This window comes from Pseudorca crassidens, chromosome 10 (assembly GCF_039906515.1).
Source record: "Pseudorca crassidens isolate mPseCra1 chromosome 10, mPseCra1.hap1, whole genome shotgun sequence".
In the NCBI taxonomy this organism is placed as follows: Eukaryota; Metazoa; Chordata; class Mammalia; order Artiodactyla; family Delphinidae; genus Pseudorca; species Pseudorca crassidens.
The window spans coordinates 77,010,211-77,029,745 of record NC_090305.1 but is presented as its reverse complement, the minus strand read 5'-3'; the positions used below and the strand labels follow the sequence as shown (position 1 = coordinate 77,029,745).

The window sequence follows — 19,535 nt, the reverse complement described above, 5'->3', positions numbered from 1 at the left end:
GATCTTCTATGGGGATACAAGTGGATTGCTTTGGCATATGTCTGAGTGTTGGTTTAAAAATGTAAGGAATGGTACTATAAATATAATCCAACTATACAAGCAGCCTTATAGCTTGCTATTCTGAAACACATCTAACATTTCAAGTATTAACTCTGTGTCTGAATCTGTTAAATAGATGAGGTTACATAACACCTATAAAAACCAACAAGTTTCTGGCCAATAGATCTGTGTAGCAAATTTCATTTCCTTCTTTCCTATTTAGAACTTTTGTAGAACTGTGCTTGCCCTGATCCACTCATTATATCTGTTGTCTTGAGGAAAAAGAGAGAGAAATAAGAAAGTAGATTGTTATGATGCATAAAATGAATATCTACCTTCAGATGACCGAGAGTCTTATCTACAGTGTTTCATAATTCTTAAAGCCTTTCAATTTTTTTCCCTTCTTACTGTGCTGCATTTTTAGTGTGAGTAATCAGTGCATTTCCTGCCCCCTCTGAACTCTGGTAACTCTTGAAATGCTTGTAAAATAGGTCTTTTGATTCATCATATAACCACAGGAAAGAACATAAGATTTTCAGTCAGACATTCTGGGTGTCTCACAGCTTTGTCATTAACCAAGACCTTGGGCAAATGATTTAATTTTCTAGGAGCCCCAGTTTCTTTATATGTAAAAGGAGAAAATGCCTACTTAATGTGAGGATTAAGTTTAATGATAAAAAGAAAATGCTTTTCAAGCTATACAAATGTTAGCTCTTGTTAAAAGGAGGTCACAGGTACTCTCCTTTTCATATAAGCTTTAAATGGCAACCTCTTGGTAACGGAGAAAGGTGAAGAAAAACAGAACCAGTCCCAATTGATAAGCCCAAGAACATGGATTTGGCCTCCCTCATTACACCTAGAGTTCACACCAAGCGCATCAGATTTGTGATTGACAGTAGGAATGATAGAATGTAAAATTCAGTAGTTCTCTCTATGGTATTAATTTGTGAGTAACTTGTATTGGTCTTTCTTTATGGTGTTCAGCATGCACATCACTATTTCTTATAACCAAAATTATATAGTAGTATTGTCAGTGATAGTTCTGAATACATGAAATTACTAAAGTTGTTTTTAGAATTTTGAATTTTTTGTGAGATTTTAATTAACAGTTGCTCTATAAAATTTATTGAATGAATGAGTGCATGATTTCACAGTTAAAGATACTTCCACAACCTTTTTTTGCTTAAAGCCATTTTAGTTATGCTGGATGTAAAGTACATTGTTAAAAAACATTAATTTTTCCCAATGACCTTTGTTTAGAAATTGGAAAGGTGACCCCTGGGGTAAGATCACATATCCCATAGGAAGGATGCTAATGTTTATTCAGCACATGTGTGTGAGAGGCACTCATGTTAGCACAGTCTCAACCACTCGGGAGTAAGAAGTATTTATTAGTTCCCTTTTGTAGATGAGGAAACGGAGGTTCTTAGAGTATCTCTCCCAAGGATTCTGAGCAGATTAACAGAACTGGGATCTCAGCTCAGTTCTATCAGGCTCTGACAAGCCATGTACTTTTAACTTCATTATTCTGCCTTCTAGGCAAATAGTTAAGATGGTGTCCAGTCACTTGGCTTTAGTAACACTGTGGGTATTTTTAAATGCCAAAAGTTAGTTTTATTTAATACCGAAAGTTATGGTGTTGTTTAATACTTCATTTTTTCTGCTTAGAATATTCTCAGTTTTGGAATCCTTTCTTTACCATAAGTCACCTTTTTGTCCTTCCCCTCAAGCTGCACTAATTGGCTGAGGGCCTGGGGAGCCCCAGACTCCTCTGAGACCAGATAGTAACATCAGGTGCTTCCCCTTCCTCCCTCAGGCCCCTCATCAGAAGTGTGGCCTGGCTAGTTCACTGCTTTCGAGAGATTAGAAGACTTTTTCCTTCAAAGGCCAAACCCCTAAGCATCAGGGTAACTACCCCCTTTTCCCTTGTGTGCTTTCTTGTCAATCCCTGTTGTCCTGTAGAGATGATGTACTGAGCCCAGGGTTTTTGCAAAGAATCTTTGAGTATCAAATGTCAATATTAAGCACATAAGTTCTAATTTACAGTGCCGTGTTAATTATTTTACCATTGATTTAAATCTTCTGGGTCTCCTCTCTTTCCTTTTTTTCTGTTTCTTTCAGCAGGCCTCAGCTCTTTGAATTTACTCTTTTTTCTAACTCTCTTATTTCTTTGATTCCAATGTGCATCCTAGTTTTAGTAACATTTAATTTTTTTAAGCCTCTTGGAATTAAGAAAATAGGTGAATTCTTTTTATTCTCTAATTTAAATCCAGTTTTCTCTATTTCTCCCCCATCAGGTTCATTTCACCCCATTTAGCTGTCTCAATGGGTGATGTCCTTTTATGGCTGAGTTTCTAATCAGTGCCTTTAGTTTAGTTCAAAATGATGTTATTTTCCTACTTTATTCACCTAAGCCCCAACTCAGTTGGTGCCTCTTTTGTGTGTGTGTGTGTGTGTGTGTGTGTGTGTGTGTGAGAGAGAGAGAGAGAGAGAGAGAGAGAGAGAGTGTGTGTGTTTCTCTATAGTTGTTCCTTGTCCACAGTTTTTTTTTTTTTTTGAAGTTGGTGCCTCTTGAACTCTGCCCCAGTAACTCCCCAAATGGGCCTTCCTTTTTGGAGGGACTCAGCACTCTGCTCTGTACCCTGGAATAAAACTTCTAATACTGTTCTTCACCTCCTCAAAGCCCTCCAATTTGCCTGTCCCCCTGCCCCACTCTTCTTCCTCCATGTCTATCAGTCTAAATTTTCCAACCCTTCCAGTCTTCTTGGATTCTCCTTGAGTCCCCACTGTCTCATGAACTGACAGGTCCAGAAATGTTTCCAGTTTCCGCCAAAACCTACTTGGAAGACCTCCATCAGTGTTCCCACATCTCCTAGCAAGCATCACTATCCCTCCCTGTCCACCTTGATAAGGATTTCATTTCCAGATCTGATCATCAGGTCATTGTTTCCTCTACTGAAAAAATTAATATAGGGTTAGTGTCCTTACTGTTATCACAGCTCAGTTTCTCTGACTCCAGCCAAATTGGATTGCTAAAAGTTTTGACTGGCATTTGAAGCTGAAACATTTCTTCACCCCCTTACCTCCACCTCAGGTTTTATCCACACCCCATTCCTGGCCATTGCAGGGAGCTCATGCAAATGGAGAATAGTGCAGCAATAAGTACATATGGGGCAAAAGGGTGAAGAAGTAAAAATTCAAATGTGGTATTTAAATATTAAATTATAAATTTGGTAACTGATGTTTTAGATACCAAATATCAATAAGTATAAACTTTAGATACCTGATAAGACCTGTTAAAACATTTTCTGAGTTAGCTTTAGTGACTAACCACAGTGTGGTCCTTTTCTGGGAACAGCCCAAAGAGAAAAATATGAGAGGGCCAAGGGTCCGTTTAAATGTGTAAGATGTGTATCTCCCAGGCTTGCTTACCATCATTATTGCAGTTCTCCCAGGCTCGATACTTTAGAATGCCTCTGTCTATTCCTCCCGCATTCCATTTAACAAGCACCAGAGGATTTGTGACTCTTGTACATCTAAATAGTCACTAACCATCTTTTGTCTTGTCCCCTCTGTTGACACTGCCAGTGCTCGCTGTTCTAGGTCCCTGTCTCAAGCCTAGAGCAGCCTCCTTACCCAAACCCTGGTTCCTGGTTCATGTTTTTCATGACGATTTGAATGTCTCTTAGTCTTATTGCTTCTTCTCTGGCCCACCAAACTTCAGTGGCTTCTAGTTTTCCACCACATAAAGCAGAAGTTCCACTGACCTTGTTCAAATAACCCATAATCTGTGTTCACACTAATCCTTGCTCCTAACCTTTTACTATTCTAGTAAACTGGGAAGACTCCTAAACTTTATGAGCCTATTTCACTGCTGCCACTGCAGTCTCTACCACCCTTGCAGACTCTGCCATGACCTTGAAGGACTTGCCCTTTGGCAGCTGCCCACCCAAAGAAACACAGCAGCCAAAGTCCCAAGACTTTCGTTATAATGACCTTCAAATTTGTCATTGGTAGATTCTGTGGAAGCCCAACTGAGTGATTGGTACCTGGACTCTGAACCTCTCAGTCCCATGTTTGGAGAGCTACATTTATATACCACCCCTGATTTTGCTTTCTGTGGAATCCAACTTGTCTACTTTTTTGCTGGGCCCCACGTGTCCTCTCCTCAGCGCAGAAGTGAGACCCCACAGGGAGTCCATCTAAACATTGTTATTGGGAAAGTTACTTGTATGTCCCTCTTTCTGTATCTCATTAATGGCCGAATGGCAGAATAAGGAATGTGGGTGTTTGCAATCCTGTGAGGTTAAGTTAGACCTGTTCACCTCCAAGGTTTAAGGTTTGGAGTATGTCCTTAAAAGAACATGTTGGGGGACTTCCCTGGTGGCGCAGTGGTTAAGAATCTGCCTGCCAATGCAAGGGACATGGGTTCAATCCCTGGTCCGGGAAGATCCCACATGCCGCAGAGCAACTAAGCCTGTGCACCACAACTACCAAGCCTGCGCTCTAGAGCCTGCAAGCCACAACTGCTGAGCCCACGTGCCACAACTACTGAAGCCCGCGCACCTAGAGCCCGTGCTCTGCAACAAGAAACGCCACCACAATGAGAAGCCCACGCACCGCAATGAAGAGTAGCCCCCACTCTCCACAACTACAGAAAGCCCGCGTGCAGCAACGAAGACCCAGTGCAACCAAAAGTAAATAAATAAATAAATAAAATTTATTTTAAAAAAAAGATTGCTTAGAGTATAACCTTTTAAAAAAAAAGAACATGTTGGGCTTCCCTGGTGGTGCAGTGGTTTGGAGTCCGCCTGCCGATGCAGGGGACACGGGTTCATGCCCCGGTCTGGGCCCATGAGCCATGGCCGCTGGGCCTGCGCATCCGGAGCCTGTGCTCCGCAACGGGAGAGGCCACAACAGTGAGAGGCTCGCATACCGCAAAAAAAAAAAAAAAAAGAACATGTTGCCCCTCACTCTTCCAGGCCCAGGGCCGGGTAGCCCTTTCATCTCATACTTGGTTCACTTATTGGTAGTGCTTCGTTCATGAGAATATGAGCTTCACAAGGGGAGAGACTATGTTCCATGATCCTTCTGCATTTCCCCACAAAGCCTACAAGCTTGGGGACATCATTATAGGCTGTCAGAGAGAACATGCAGAGATGACTTAGGTACAGCCCCTGTCTTTGGGCATCACATTGTCTCTCAGCTCTAAAATAGAGACAGCTATGTGTGCATCACTGAATTAAGGATTCAAATTTAAGGAGAAGGCAGCATAGTGAAGTAGTAAGGGCGTGCTCTAGAGCCAGACTGACTGGTTTATATCCCGTCTCACTACTTACTGTCTGTGAAAACTTTGAGCTTCAGTTTTCTCATCTATAAGGTGGGAATAATAGTACTTCTTTTACAGAGTTATTGTGAAGATTATAAATGTTAGTACAAGTGTTGGGCACATAGTAAGAATTCAAGAAATGTTAGCTGTTATAAATAACACAGATAAAAGCACCTAGAATTACCTAGAACAGTGCTCCTCAAAGTGCCCATCTGCACTGAGCTAAGGAACTCGGGCCATGAAGTAAGTCAACACTCTCCTTCCTTCTTTTTTAAAACTGAAAAACTCTTGTTAGGAAAAAAGTGTATGCTTGGGGATAAAGATTTACATTCTGGCTCTAGCTGCTTTTCTGCTTTATAAACAGTAACAGTTCACAACCACACCTTTTGTTTCCCTGACCTAGGACATAGCTGGTAGTCAGTAAACTTAATTATGTACTCTAGCCTAAAAAAACCCTCTATTTAAGATGTCTTACTAAGGTAAAATAAATTTCCTACTTAAAGAATTTTGTAGATTTGAGGTTCCCAGTATGTCACACATTATAAGTCTATTATACTTAATTTATAGTTTTTATAAATTATACTTAGTTTATAGTTTTTCTGTATCTTCAAGTTTACAAATAAGGTAAATCCAAAACTTTTTTTTTTTCTCGTAAAAGTTGTGAATATTTTTCCAGCAGTGAATAGATCATGGGAAGTCTAGAATGGGCTTCTCCAGATAGCATTTTCTTTTGTCATCATGTTAGCATTTATATACAGAGTCAAATATAAAAAACTAAGCACAATTTTTACAGGTAAGATTTATTTATATAAATTAGTTTAATACTATGGCTATTGTTTACCAAAATAATGTATGTGTTGTTACCTAGAAAGAAATTAATATTATAAGTTAACTTTTTTTGCCTCATTTATAGCAAAGCAATTTAATATGAAACTAGTAATTGTATTACTCTGGGTTCTCCAGTGAAAAACCAATTATATATATTTTTTTTTCTTCCAATTTTATTGAGACATTCCTTACACTATGTAAGTGTAAGGTAGACAGCATAATGATTTGACTTACATACATCATGAAATGATTACAATGAGTTTTGTGAATATACATCATCTCATATAGGTAACAACAGTTGAGAAAGAAAAAAATTTTTTTCCCTGTGACAGGAACTCTTAGGATTTACTCTCTTAACAACTTTCATATATAATGTACAGCAGTGTTAATTAAGTCTATCATGTTGTACATTATATCCCCAGTACTTATTTATCTTATAACTAGAGGTTTGTACCTTTTGACTGTCTTTGTATAATAAAAAATATTATAATATATAATATTTGTGTTAAATAATATATAATAAATGTTATATTTTAATATGTTACATATTATTAAATATAATATTATACATATAAGATTTATTCTAAGGAATTAACTCATAAGATTATGGAGACTAGGAAGTCCCACAATCTGCAGTTGGCAAGCTAGAGACCCAAGAGAGCCCCATGGTACAGTTCCAAGTCTGAGTCCAAAGGCCTAAGAACCAGGAGGTTACATAAGCTTTAGTCTGAGTCTGAGTCCAAGTGTGTGTGAGTCTTAGTTCTAGTCCAAAGGCAGAAGACCCGGGGTCCCAGCTTGAAGACTGTCAGGGAAAAAGAATGAATTCTCCTTTCTTCTGCCTTTCAGGCTTCCAACAGATTAGATGAGGCCCACTCACATCAGGGAGGGCAATCTGCTTTACTCTACAGATTTCAATGTTAATTGCATCCAGAGGCACCCTCACAGACATACTCAGAAAAATGTTCAGCTGGCTATCTGGGCATCCCAGGGCCCAGTCAAGCTGAAGCGTAGCATTAACCATCATAGTAATATGAGACACAGTGCCCCCTGGAACTTATTTCATCCCAATGTACACTTTTTTTGTTAAGATTTTTTTTTTTGATGTGGACCATTTTTAAAGTCTTTATTGAATTTGTTACAGTATTGCTTCTGTTTTATGTTCTGGTTTTTTGGCCCCAAGGCATGTGGGATCTTAGCTCCCCAACCAGGCATCGAACCTGCACCCCTGCATTGGAAAGTGAAGTCTTAACCACTGGACCACCAGGGAAGTCCCATGACTCCTATATACTCTTAAGGATGAATGTTTTTCCTATTCGGTGTCAATTTACTTAGCCTAGTTTTGGATTTTAATTCCTTATTTTTGAATAAGATTTTTTTTTGTTCTCTTTTTAATTTCTACAAGTAGTGTATTTTTATGAGAGGTTATTAACGATCATTTCTGCTGTATTATAATTGAAAACCTAAAGACATATGCCATTGGTTGTTCTGGAAGGTCTTCAATTGCAGGAGAATCCTGTCTCCCAGCTAAAAAATAGATTTGATAGATTATAAATGAAACCTTTTGAGTGATGGGGCAGAGGAAGGCAGGCTTCTTTGTGCAACTGTACCTCTGAATATTCTCAAAATGGCATTGTAAGGGTGTGCGGTGAAGGATGTGGTGGTAACCCTCTGCCATTCCAGAAAAAAAGGAATGTAGGCAGTGCTGGCTGAAGGTTCTCGGGGCATAGAGGAAAAATGTTTCAAAAAACAGAAAAGGACCCTGATGAATAGTACCATAGTGCCACCTACTGCATAGAGAGGCAAAGAGGCAAAATACTGTCAGTCAGAAAGAACCTTCTTCCCCCCAACCCCAGGATTTTTTTTTTGGCTTGTTTTTTTAATCTTTTGGTTCTTTACCCAAACAAAGTCATTGAAACTGTGTTTATTTTTCGCTTCCCATCATTCTTTCTCTCCTCTTCCTACAAATTTCATGTTTGAAAGTTTTATGGGTATCATTTCAAAAGCTAGCATTTCAAAGAAAATCTAATAGGAAATTATAGTTTGACGATTTGGTTGAGGTGTCTGGAAATGCATCACATAAGGTACAATTTACATATATATCATTCTTGAATAAAATATGTGTGAGAAAGACCAAGAAGAGGGAAGGCAGTATTGTTATCTGATGAGAAGAGTGCGATTTTAAAGACTTGAATTCTCCAACATTAATTTGCTTGGTGCCTTGGGCAAGTCACTGAACTTCTTTGTGTGCTGCAGTTTCCCCATTTAAAAAATAATGAGGATAATGGTATATGCCTTTTCTCTGCCTCATAAATTTCTTATCAAAATGATAGAAGATCAAGTAATGTCCCACTTATCCAACCATCGTACTTCCAACCTCATCCATCTGTAAAGAATCTCAGAAGCAGGCGGTAAAAGGCCTGTGAGCCAGGAAAGCACTGCACACTTTAAGAAAAGCAAAATCCCTCGGCTTAGAACAGTGTGTAAAAGTAAGCTCAGTGATTTAAAGCTGGTGTATGTGTGTTTGTGTGTGTTTCTTCTCTGGAGTTCTTTCTATAGTTCTTCCTTTTCTGTAGTTACCTAGGAAAACAAAAGTTTTTACAGTGGAAAGGTAGGAGAGGAGGATGAGGCGAGTATAAGTTTCTCCTTAGAAGTTCATCATGAAAGTAACTGGAGAAGAGATTGGAGAAGCCCAGCGGCATTCTAAGGCTAAAACTGAGAGCAAACAACTTTCTGAATTTCAGTTAATCACACTGTATTGGGTTTCTGTTTTACAGGCCTTTAGGAAGAGTTCCATTTAAAAAAAAAAGTCTTTAAAGATTTATGATGAAAATCAACATGTATGGGCTATCTAATTTTTTCCTACCTGATGGTGGATACATTCAATATCACTGTATTATCTTAGATATATTTTGCCTTCCTCAATTAAATGGAAAATTACTTCCCCAGGTTTCTTTCCTTATGGTTTCTGATCTGATTTAAATCACTTTCCATATCGCTGTTATCAGTGAAAAAATGTTGCCTGCCATATCAGTAAACAAAGGATGTTGTAGCCATCTAGCCACCACACCACCCCAGACAGTGGGCCCTGAGGGAGCCCAGGATGGAAACAAACGGACTGTCCACTGCCAAGCCCCCAGTCACTGCAGCCACCCCCAAGCAGTGCCACCTAAGGAGACTCAGGCTGAGAGGGCACAAGATACTGGCCCCAGAGAGCTGAGGTGCACGTCAAAGGAATGATTCCAGTGAGCCCAGACTCTTGCATCTTCCCATGCATAGAAAAGCCCTAAATTCCTTAACTTGAGATGTCTGGTTTTTTTACTTAACAGTAATCTTCTGACGTTCCACTACCTGGTCTTTGTTGCAAAAACTCCTATATAATCCTGGCTCCTCCCTTACCTCTTCAAAGCAGTCCCTCAGAGCTGAGAGGCTGTGTCCTGGGCTTAAGTCCTCGGTTTCGTCTGCTAAATAAAACATAATTCTCAACTTTTAGATTGTGCTTTTATTTTTCAGTAAGACATTGTAAAGCCAAAACAAGGAGTTAGATTCTGGAAAACTGATTTTGAGGGGTAGGGGGTGTGTGTCTTACAAAATAAAAATGTAAATTAAATATTTTTCATTGTACTTAGCCTTTTGGAAAAAAGTCTTTCTTTTTTGGGGTAGAACTGAAAACTTAGAGTTCTGGATGGATATTTATATAGTTCTTTTTATGCACTTTAAATGACTAGCATTATATTTTCATGCAGTAAGGGCAACAAATTATATGTTTCATATTAAATGCTTTTATGTAACATCTTCATTAAAATATGTACTAAATTTATAAATGTAAACTTGAACAAATCTTGAAATTCTTTCTGTTTACTGTATGGTGGAGGCAGGCCAAAAGTGACACCCTTGGTGTTCTTGCCAATCTGAGATGAGAAAACCTGATAATTCACATGAGCTTAGTGTAGATCAAACTAATTGAAGTACCAGGTTGGTTTTTTTTCTTTTTTCTTTTATTTTAATTTCCTGTTTATGTAAGACCAATATGTTGTTCAACTGACTATACATAGTACTAGTGCATAGTTAGGGCCACATGTTAATTATGTCCCTTTGACCCCTAAACTGGTTGGTCTATATCCTGTCCAACTAGATGAGTCCAATGATTGCATAATTGGATGTCACAGCAATGTCAAGTTGCTATATGTTTCTGAATATTTTCTCTCAATTTTGATACTTCCTGGTCATGAACTGATAACAACCTGCTTGCAAGCAAGCACCTTGAAATAGCACTGGATAGATTTGTGATTAACCACACACACCCTGGAACCAGACTGCCTAGATTTGAATAACCGGCTTTGCCATTTGCTAGCAGTGAGACCGCAGACACATCATTCAACTTCTTTGTGACTCAGGTTCCTTATTGGTGAAATGGGGATAACAGAGCTAACTCATCTCAGAGTGTTGCCACAAGCATTATATGAACAAAGTACTTAGTCTCTTAACAGTTTGCTTACTACATGTTCAGCACATAGTAATATTAGCACCAGTGATATTGTTACTAAATCACCCAAGCTGAATTTTGAACCTACTTAAAATTTTCATATTTTGCTGATTTATCTAGAATAATTGTTTTGAAACCTAATTTACTTTTAAAGCTTATATTTTAGGCACATATAGACCATGAAAGTAAGTAATCTAAGTCAAGGATATTATTTTAGGAGGATATGATTCATTCATTTAATATGAATGAATGATTCAAACATTAAATACTATTAGATAGTCAGTGAATATGTATTGAACACACTTTTTCATTGGGACATCATTAGGTTCCCAGGAGGTGACCAGTTTGTCACTGAGCTTCTGTTGAGGTCACAGCTGAAGAAATCTGGCTGGAGATGGGTATATCTGTTTTCTTAGTCACAGAGATGTTATTTACAAGTTCCTTCATTTGAACTATTTTACTCGGCCTTGAAAACATTTGTTGGCATGCTTGGTACTGTACCGACTAAAGCAAATGCTAGCTCTTTGCGTTATTTATAATGAAATATCATTAATAGTTCTGCGTTAGTGATGTGCCACTGCCAATGATGAGTCCTCTTCTTCAGTAGGTAACAATGTTTCTTCTGGGAGAAATGATGAGTGTTCCTTTCTTAAGGAAATGACTATAATTTGTTGAGAATGTGGACACAATTGGACTTGACACAGTACAGACCAAAAGGTATAGAAAATATTACAAATGCCTTCCTTTGAAAAAAGACTTTTTCATTCGTTCATTTGTGATTGTGTACCTACATAATTGTTTCGTTTTTTTCTTACATTTACTCGATAAATACTTATTAGTGCTTACTATATACCACATACGGTTCTAGGTGCTGAGAGTATTTTCAATGATCAAGGCAGATAAACCCATGTCCTCCTGAAGTTTACATTCTAGTAGGGAGGCAGGAAAGAAAAGCACATTTTTAAATAGCAAAGCAAAATAAAATAAGGTGTTATGGAGTAAATACACTGAGTAACAAGAAGGTACACTGAAAGGTCTACTTTAGGAAAAGTGGTCAGGATAAGCACTTGTGAGGGAGTAAGAGTTGAACTGCACCCAAAGGGTGAGAGGAGGCAAACCCTGTGAAGAGCTAGGAAGAACATTCTAGCAGGTGGGAAAGCTGTTGTTTACTCTGTGCTGTACCTTGTACCAGGCACTTCAAGGAACTCATCAATACTGGTAGATGCTGTCTTTTCTCCAGCTGTTTATAACCTGTGGTGGAAGAATATAGAAATGACTGCCCCCCAAAAAAGTCATTTCTGCTTTAATTTACTATGCCAATATTTCTGCCTCTTTAGAATTGTTAATTTCTTCTTCAACTACCATGTCCTCCCAAGACCTCTCTGAGGGCTGATCAGGACTGCAGTTCAGAGTTCCCCAAGGCATTGTCAGAGCACAGAATGCATTCCATGTGCTCCTGACTTTGTTATCCATCAGTACACTACAGGCATCTCTCAGGCATTTAATTCCATTGAGAGTTTTTCTTGATACAAATTACTTTCAGTTACTGTAAATTTTATACGTTATCCACAGGATTAACCAGTTTTGAAACTCGACTAACACTGTTCTCTGAGGTCATAATTCTTTCCATTTCTGCTGTATCTCATACCTTGTCTTGTCCTTTGCTAATAATGAATCATTATTTCTTATTTATTTCCTATGAATGAATCTCATTTCTTATTTTCACCCAAATTAAGCCATATATGGTAAGCATTAATTTAAAACAATTTTTTTCTGGGTCCAAAAATCCTCTTGCTCTTTGAAATTTTCATATAAACTATGGAAATCAGTTTACTTCCATTATTGAAAAATAATCATCTTCTTGTGAAATGTAAACTAAGTTTTGGCTTATTTTCTTGAAAGTAGTATGCAAGTCAAACTTTTCTTTTTTATTTGTACATTAATTTCTGTAGATTTGTGACAGAACAGAGATTTAGATTACAGAATTCCTTGAGTAGAGTGAGAGTGCCTAGAAAAGTTCATTAATGAATCTTGAAAACTTTGGTCATGAACTACTTACAGTGTCCTCTTAGCATACTTAAGTGATACTGAATACCTGTTAAAGACAGGATATGAGTAATGCTGTATCTAGTGAAACTCTAGGAAGAATTTTAAATGTAATCATCATTAACAACAATTTTAAAAATGGCATGTTCTTACTCAGTACTTTGGCTTCCTTGCTATTTTAATTCTATATATTTGCTGTCTTTACATAAGATGTGCCACTATTAACTTGCCAATTACTAATGCCAATTACGATAGAATGACCTGGATTCTGTGTGTCTTATACATCATCAACTAGATTTTTTAACTAGTCTCGATTTTAGTAACAGTGAACTTATAAAAGGAAAAAATAAACATGGTGTAAATTTCAATTTTTGATAGATTTTTGAGTGTTGAAAGTCTTTAAGATGTTCACTGACCTTTCATCATGACTTTCCTTGACTTCTGCAGTTTATCATTAATTTTTTATTGTCTTGTTAAAATGTAATACGCTAACTTCATCTCCTATTATCTAAGTTGGGGAAAAATGGTTTTAAAAACAGAGAATAGGGCTTCCCTGGTGGTGCAGTGGTTGAGAGCCCGCCTGCCGATGCGGGGGACGCGGGTTCGTGCCCCGGTCCGGGAGGATCCCACGTGCCGCGGAGCGGCTGGGCCCGTGAGCCATGGCCACTGAGCCTGCACATCCGGAGCCTGTGCTCCGCAACGGGAGAGGCCGCAGCAGTGAGAGGCCCGCGTACCGGGAAAAAAAAAAACAGAGAATATAAATATTTTAATAATGATTACTATCCGAAAAGTTTACTAAAACTCCTGGAAAAAGACATCATAATAACATTTAGAACCGTAGGTACTGATATTCTCTTGGATAATTTTTTTTTCTTCAGGCTTTCATTTCCAAACTAATAATAAAAAATATCTTACTAAAACCGGAAGTAATTTTTAAATGACAAATAATGATTTAGAAACAGAATAAAGGTGGGAAAAATTTAGAAGTAAAGATGTCTAAATATTGTACATTTAAATTTCCCTTTTAAGACCAACTGAAAATACAGAAATATAATAGTGTATAATTGAATGTGATGGATCTCAACTCTAGTGTATATAATAATCATCTGTCAGGCTTTTAGTTGGGGGCGGGGGGTGGTTAATGTGATAATCCTGGAATCTCAACTGGGTGTTCAACAACTGAATTCAGTTCTGACACTGACTCCAGGAGTGAGTGATAGATCCCACATGTTAAGGGCTCAGTCCCACAGGACTGCCACCACTTCAGATGTCCACTGCAGTCAGGTGCCCAGGTCACTCATAATTCTGACCAACTGTCTGTAAACTGGAAGTTTTCATGACACCTCCTGAGATTCAGTAATTGCTAAAATAACTCTAGAACTCAGGAAAGAAAGTGCTGTATTTACTATTACCAGTTTATTGAAAAGGATACAACTCAGGAACAAATGGAAGAGGTGCATAGGACAAGGTATGAGGGAGTGGGGTGCAGAGCTTCCAAGCTCTCATGGGACATACCACTGTCCAAGCACCTTGATGTGTTTACTAACCCAGAAACTCTCTGAACCCCATTGTTTAGGGGTTATTATGCAGGTTCTAGTAAGTAGTTACTAGGCTTTCTAGTAACTGGGTACTAGTTGATTAAATCATTGTCCATTTGTGGTAGGAAGTTCCAATCCTTTACCCACATGGTTGGTTCCTCTGGCAACCAGCCCCCATCCTGAAGTATCTAGGGACGCACCAAGAGTCACCTCATTGGCATAAACTCAGGTAAGGTTGAAAGGGGCTTGTTATGAATAACAAACAGAAATGTGCCTATCACTCAGGACATTCCAAGAGTTTTAGGAGCTCTGTGCCAGGAATCAAGGACAAAAACCAAATATATGTTTCTTACCATACCACAGATAGGCATTGGGATTATTTACAAATATTAGTTTTCCTTCCAGACATATAGTAGAATTTCACTCCCCCCTCCCCTTTTTATTATGTTGGCCATATGACTTGCTTTGACTACTAAAGATGAGAAGTGGCATTGTCACTTTAGGAGGAAGCTTTAGAAATTAGTGTACCAGTCACCATGTTCCCATCTCAGTGCCCTAGTGATTATGGAAGAATATACCATCCTGGGCCCCTGAGTTACTGGAATAATCAGAACGTCTTGCTGCCCCCATGGAACTTTAGTGTGAACAAGAAATAATCTTTTGGTATTACGTTAGGCTTCTAAGATTCGGGGGTTACTTATTACTGTAGCCTAGCCCATCCTGACTGATACAGGGTTTAAAAAATAAAACTCAGTCACAGGTTAAAGTGCTTATTTTCCTAGTTTGCTAAGGTTTGTTATCATTAATGAGTGTTGAATTTTATTGAATACTTTTTTCCGCATTTGTTGAATTGTTCATATTTTTTTATTTTAATCTGTTGATGTCATGGATTACTTTACAGATATTCTCATATTTAAACATCTTTCCATTACTGAGATAACCCCTATTGATCATCATATATGGTATTTTTATACATTGCTAGATTCAGGTTTCTATTTTTTGTTTAGGACTTTTAGATACATGTTCATTAATTAGATTAACTTATAACTCTTTGTTTTCATCCTTATATGGTTTTAGTAACAAGGTTATATTTTATTAGATTGGGGAGCTTTTACTCTTTTTTTCATCTCAAACAATCTGTATTGAGTTCCTTAAAGTTTTGATAGAGCTTGTCATTAAAACATCTGGACCTTGTGCTTTTTGGTGGATGTATTTTTGACGATTGATAACAATTGTTTAGAGGTTATACGTATTTTTAGTTTTCCTATTTCTTTCTTGAGTCAATTTTAGTAATTATTTTAGAAAAGTATAGCTTTGTTTCAAATTCAATAGCATAACGTTGTAAAAGTTATATGAGTTTTATATAGAAATATAGTGTATATTATATGAAGAATAGAGTTTTTTTATCCTTTACTGTACCTATACAATGTTAATATGGTATTTTTATTTCTAATATTGTATACTTTTCTAAACCAGTCTTTCCAGAAGTTTTCTATTTCATTGGTCTCTTCAAAGAATCAGACTTTGGCTTTAGTTGATGCTCTACTTTCTATTTTGATTATTCTCTTAATTTTTACCTTCTTTCTACTTTTATGAGTATATTATTTTCCTAGGCTTTTGAGTTGAATATTTAATTTAAATATTAATATTTAAGCTAAGAAGCTTAATCTTACTTTTTTTTTTTAAAGAAGATGTTGGGGGTAAGAGTTTATTAATTAATTTATTTATTTTTGCTGTGTTGGGTCTTCGTTTCTGTACGAGGGGTTTCACTAGTTGTGGCAAGTGGAGGCCACTCTTCATCGCGGTGCGTGGGCCTCTCACTATCGCGGCCTCTCTTGTTGTGGAGCACAGGCTCCAGACGCACAGGCTCAGTAGTTGTGGCTCACGGGCCTAGTTGCTCCGTGGCATGTGGGATCCTCCCAGACCAGGGCTCGAACCCGTGTCCCCTGCATTAGCAGGCAGATTCTCAACCGCTGTGCCACCAGGGAAGCCCAATCTTACTTTTTACAGGCAATTTAAGGTTTTACATTTAGATGCATATCAAGTTTTTATATGTAGTACTTGAAATCTAATCTTGGCTAGTTTGGAAGTTATATGTTTCATTTCTACTCTTTTAGTGGTCACCTTTAAATTTATAACATTCATATTTGACTTAACATCACTGAAAACAAGTGGCTCATCTCCTTACAAAACAAGAGAAAGCTTTGACTCCAGTTGCACCCACCCATCTCGTCTTTTCTTCCTTTCTTTCTTGGTACTCCATTTTGGGTAATTTCCTCAGATCATTAATTCCTTAGCTACATCTAATATGTTGTTTTGCCTGTCCTTTTTTAATGAAGGAAACTTTAATTTCTAGAATCCTGTTTGCTTTTTTTCCGAATCTATTGTATTTGGTATCCTGATTGTTATGGTTATAAACATATGTATTTTATAGTGGTTTTCAGATTGCACTATTATCTCAAGTTCTAAAGAAAATAATCTTTCTATTTGTTGTATTTGCTTTCTCTCGTGGTGTATAATTTCCTCATTTAACCAACTAACTTTATAATGTGCGTTTATCTTCATAGCAGGGCTGTTTTATCTGTGGGAGCACCTGTAGCATAGGATTGCTGAAGTGTCCCTCTAGAGAAACTTTGCATTTTCTTCTGCTGGGTACTTCAAGGTTTTTACTGATATAGAACCAGTGTTTAAATGTTTTTCTTAGCTTGGGATTTCCCCACTGTAAGGGTGAAATCAGACTAAATTCACATACATGGCTTGAGTTGGGGGTTTTTATTTCTCACAGTAGACTTTTCCTCAACCCAAAACCTGGTGGCCAGAGACAAGCTTTTTTTCTGCATGGATCAGTGAGCAGAGGTTTCTAGAACCCTTCTCACAGAGGGAGGCAGTCGTTTCAGGGTCTGGCTTTATGCAGGAGTCTCAGTTCCAGCTCCGCATTTTATCTAAACATGAGGGCACATCTACTGTCCCCATATAGGTGTTACAGTCCTGGGCCCCTGTCCTTAATTTTAGGCCAGATACCTGCCCCCACCACACACATACACACTTTGGCATCAAGTCATAGTTGATCAGCCCTGGCTTTTATTTCCTCTTCATTCTGACACCTGATCAACATACTCTCTTATCATTTATATTTCAATTTTCTTTTTCCAGACTGTCTACATGTTTGTAGCCAGCAGAGAATACGTTAGCTCAATCTATCACATTGATAGAATTCCTTACTTTCTAATAAAGGAAAAATAATGGTTAACCAAAATATAGAAATGTAATGATGGCTTATAGCTGACAGACTGAATCAGGAATGAGAGTGAACTAATTGGAGAAAGCTGCCTAGACATTCTCTCATTTAATGTCTATTCAGAATGTACTAAAAAAGATGCCAGAAACTGTTCTAGACTGTAGAGATACAAAAAGGAATACGATATAATTTCTTTCCTTAGGGAGTTCATAGTGTATCAAAGAGAATAATGTAGAACAAATAGAATGCAGTGATAGAAGTGCTAATAGAAGTGTATGTAATTGCCATGGAGCCTTTAAGTAAAATGCAGTTCTTATTTTTGTATTTTAGAGTTAGAGATGTGTTGATCGAGTAGATGATGTTTCTAAAAGATTTTATAGAACAAGTCAAAACTCAAAAAATGTAAGGAAGGCATTTTAGGACCAGAGCAAGACGTGTAGCAAAACTACTGGGGTGTATTGGTTTGGTTAGAAAATTAGGAGTGGGTGAAGACGTGGTGGCAGACAAATCTGGAGAAGTAGGCACAGATTTTTGGACTTTATTCTGTAGGCAAGGGGTTCATGGTTTTTGTAAATTAGGAAGATAACGTTAGTGGTTATCTTTCTAAAGACATGTTAAGCTGCTGAAAGAAAAAACTAGAAGCAGTGAGTCAAGTTTGGAGGCTGTTGCTGTCAGTCAGGCCAGTGATGATGGATTTTGAAAAGCAAGAGTACAAGTGAATAGATCAATGGAACAGGCTAGAAAGCCCAGAGATAAACCCACGCTCATATGGTCACCTTATTTTTGATGAAGGAGGCAAGAGTACACAATGGAGAAGACAGCCTATTCAATAAGTGATGTTGGGAAAACTGGACAGCTACATGTAGAAGAATGAAATTAGAACACTCCCTAACACCATACACAAAAATAAACTCAAAATGATTAAAGACCTAAATGTAAGGCCAGACACTATAAAACTCTTAAGAGGAAAACATAGGCAGAACACTCTATGACATAAATCCCAGCAAGATCCTTTTTGACCCACCTCCTAGAGAAATGGAAATAAAAACAAAAATAAACAAGAGGGACCTAATGAAACTTAAAAGCTTTTGCACAGCAAAGGAAACCATAAACAAGACGAAAAGACAACCCTCAGAATGGGAGAAAATATTTGCAAATGAAGCAACTGGCAAAGGATTAATCTCCAAAATTTACAAGCAGCTCATGCAGCTCAATAACAAAAAAACAAACAACCCAATCCAAAAATGGGCAAGACCTAAATAGACATTTCTCCAAAGAAGACATACAGATTGTCAGCAAACACATCAAAGGATGCTCAACATTACTAATCATTAGAGAAATGAATTTTGTGCAAATCAAAAGCACAATGAGGTATCACCTCACAGCTGTCAGAATGGCCATTATCAAAAAATCTACAAACAATAAATTCTGGTGAGGGTGTGGAGAAAAGGGAACCCTCCTACACTGTTGGTGGGAATGTAAATTGATACAGCCACTATGGAGAACAGTATGGAGGTTCCTTAAAAAACTAAAAATAGAACTACCATGTGACCCAGCAATCTCACTACTGGGCATATACCCTAAGAAAACCATAATTCAAAAAGAGTCATGTACCACAATGTTCATTGCAGCTCTATTTACAATAGCCAGGACGTGGAAGCAACCTAAGTGTCCATTGACAGAGGAATGTATAAAGATGTGGCACATATATACAATGGAATATTACTCAGCCATAAAAAGAAACGAAATTGAGTTATTTGTAGTCAGGTGGATGGACCTAGAGTGTCATACAGAGCGAAGTAAGTCAGAAAGAGAAAAACAAATACCGTATGCTAACATGTATATATGGAATCTAAAAAAAAAAAAATGGTTCTGATGAACCTAGGAGCAGGACAGGAGTAAAGATGCAGACGTAGGGAATGGACCTGAGGACACAGGCATGGGGAAGGGTAAGCTGGGACGAAGTGAGAGAGTGGCACGGACATATATACACTACTAAATGTAAAAATAGATAGCTAGTGGGAAGCAGCCGCA

At 37.8% G+C, this 19,535-nt stretch overlaps 1 protein-coding gene across 12 annotated transcripts in view; it reads left to right on the top strand.

Moving 5' to 3' along the window:
• Nucleotides 1-19,535, top strand: part of CFAP20DC (CFAP20 domain containing) — a 266,604-nt gene that overhangs the window by 38,318 nt on the left and 208,751 nt on the right. Inside the window, exon 2 of one of the 12 annotated variants that reach the window (XM_067754985.1) lies at nucleotides 11,284-11,396. The exons of the other annotated variants lie outside the window; for them this stretch is intronic. The gene's annotated coding sequence lies outside the window, so the exon portion shown is untranslated. The remainder of the gene's footprint in view (nucleotides 1-11,283; nucleotides 11,397-19,535) is intronic. 12 annotated transcript variants of the gene reach the window in all.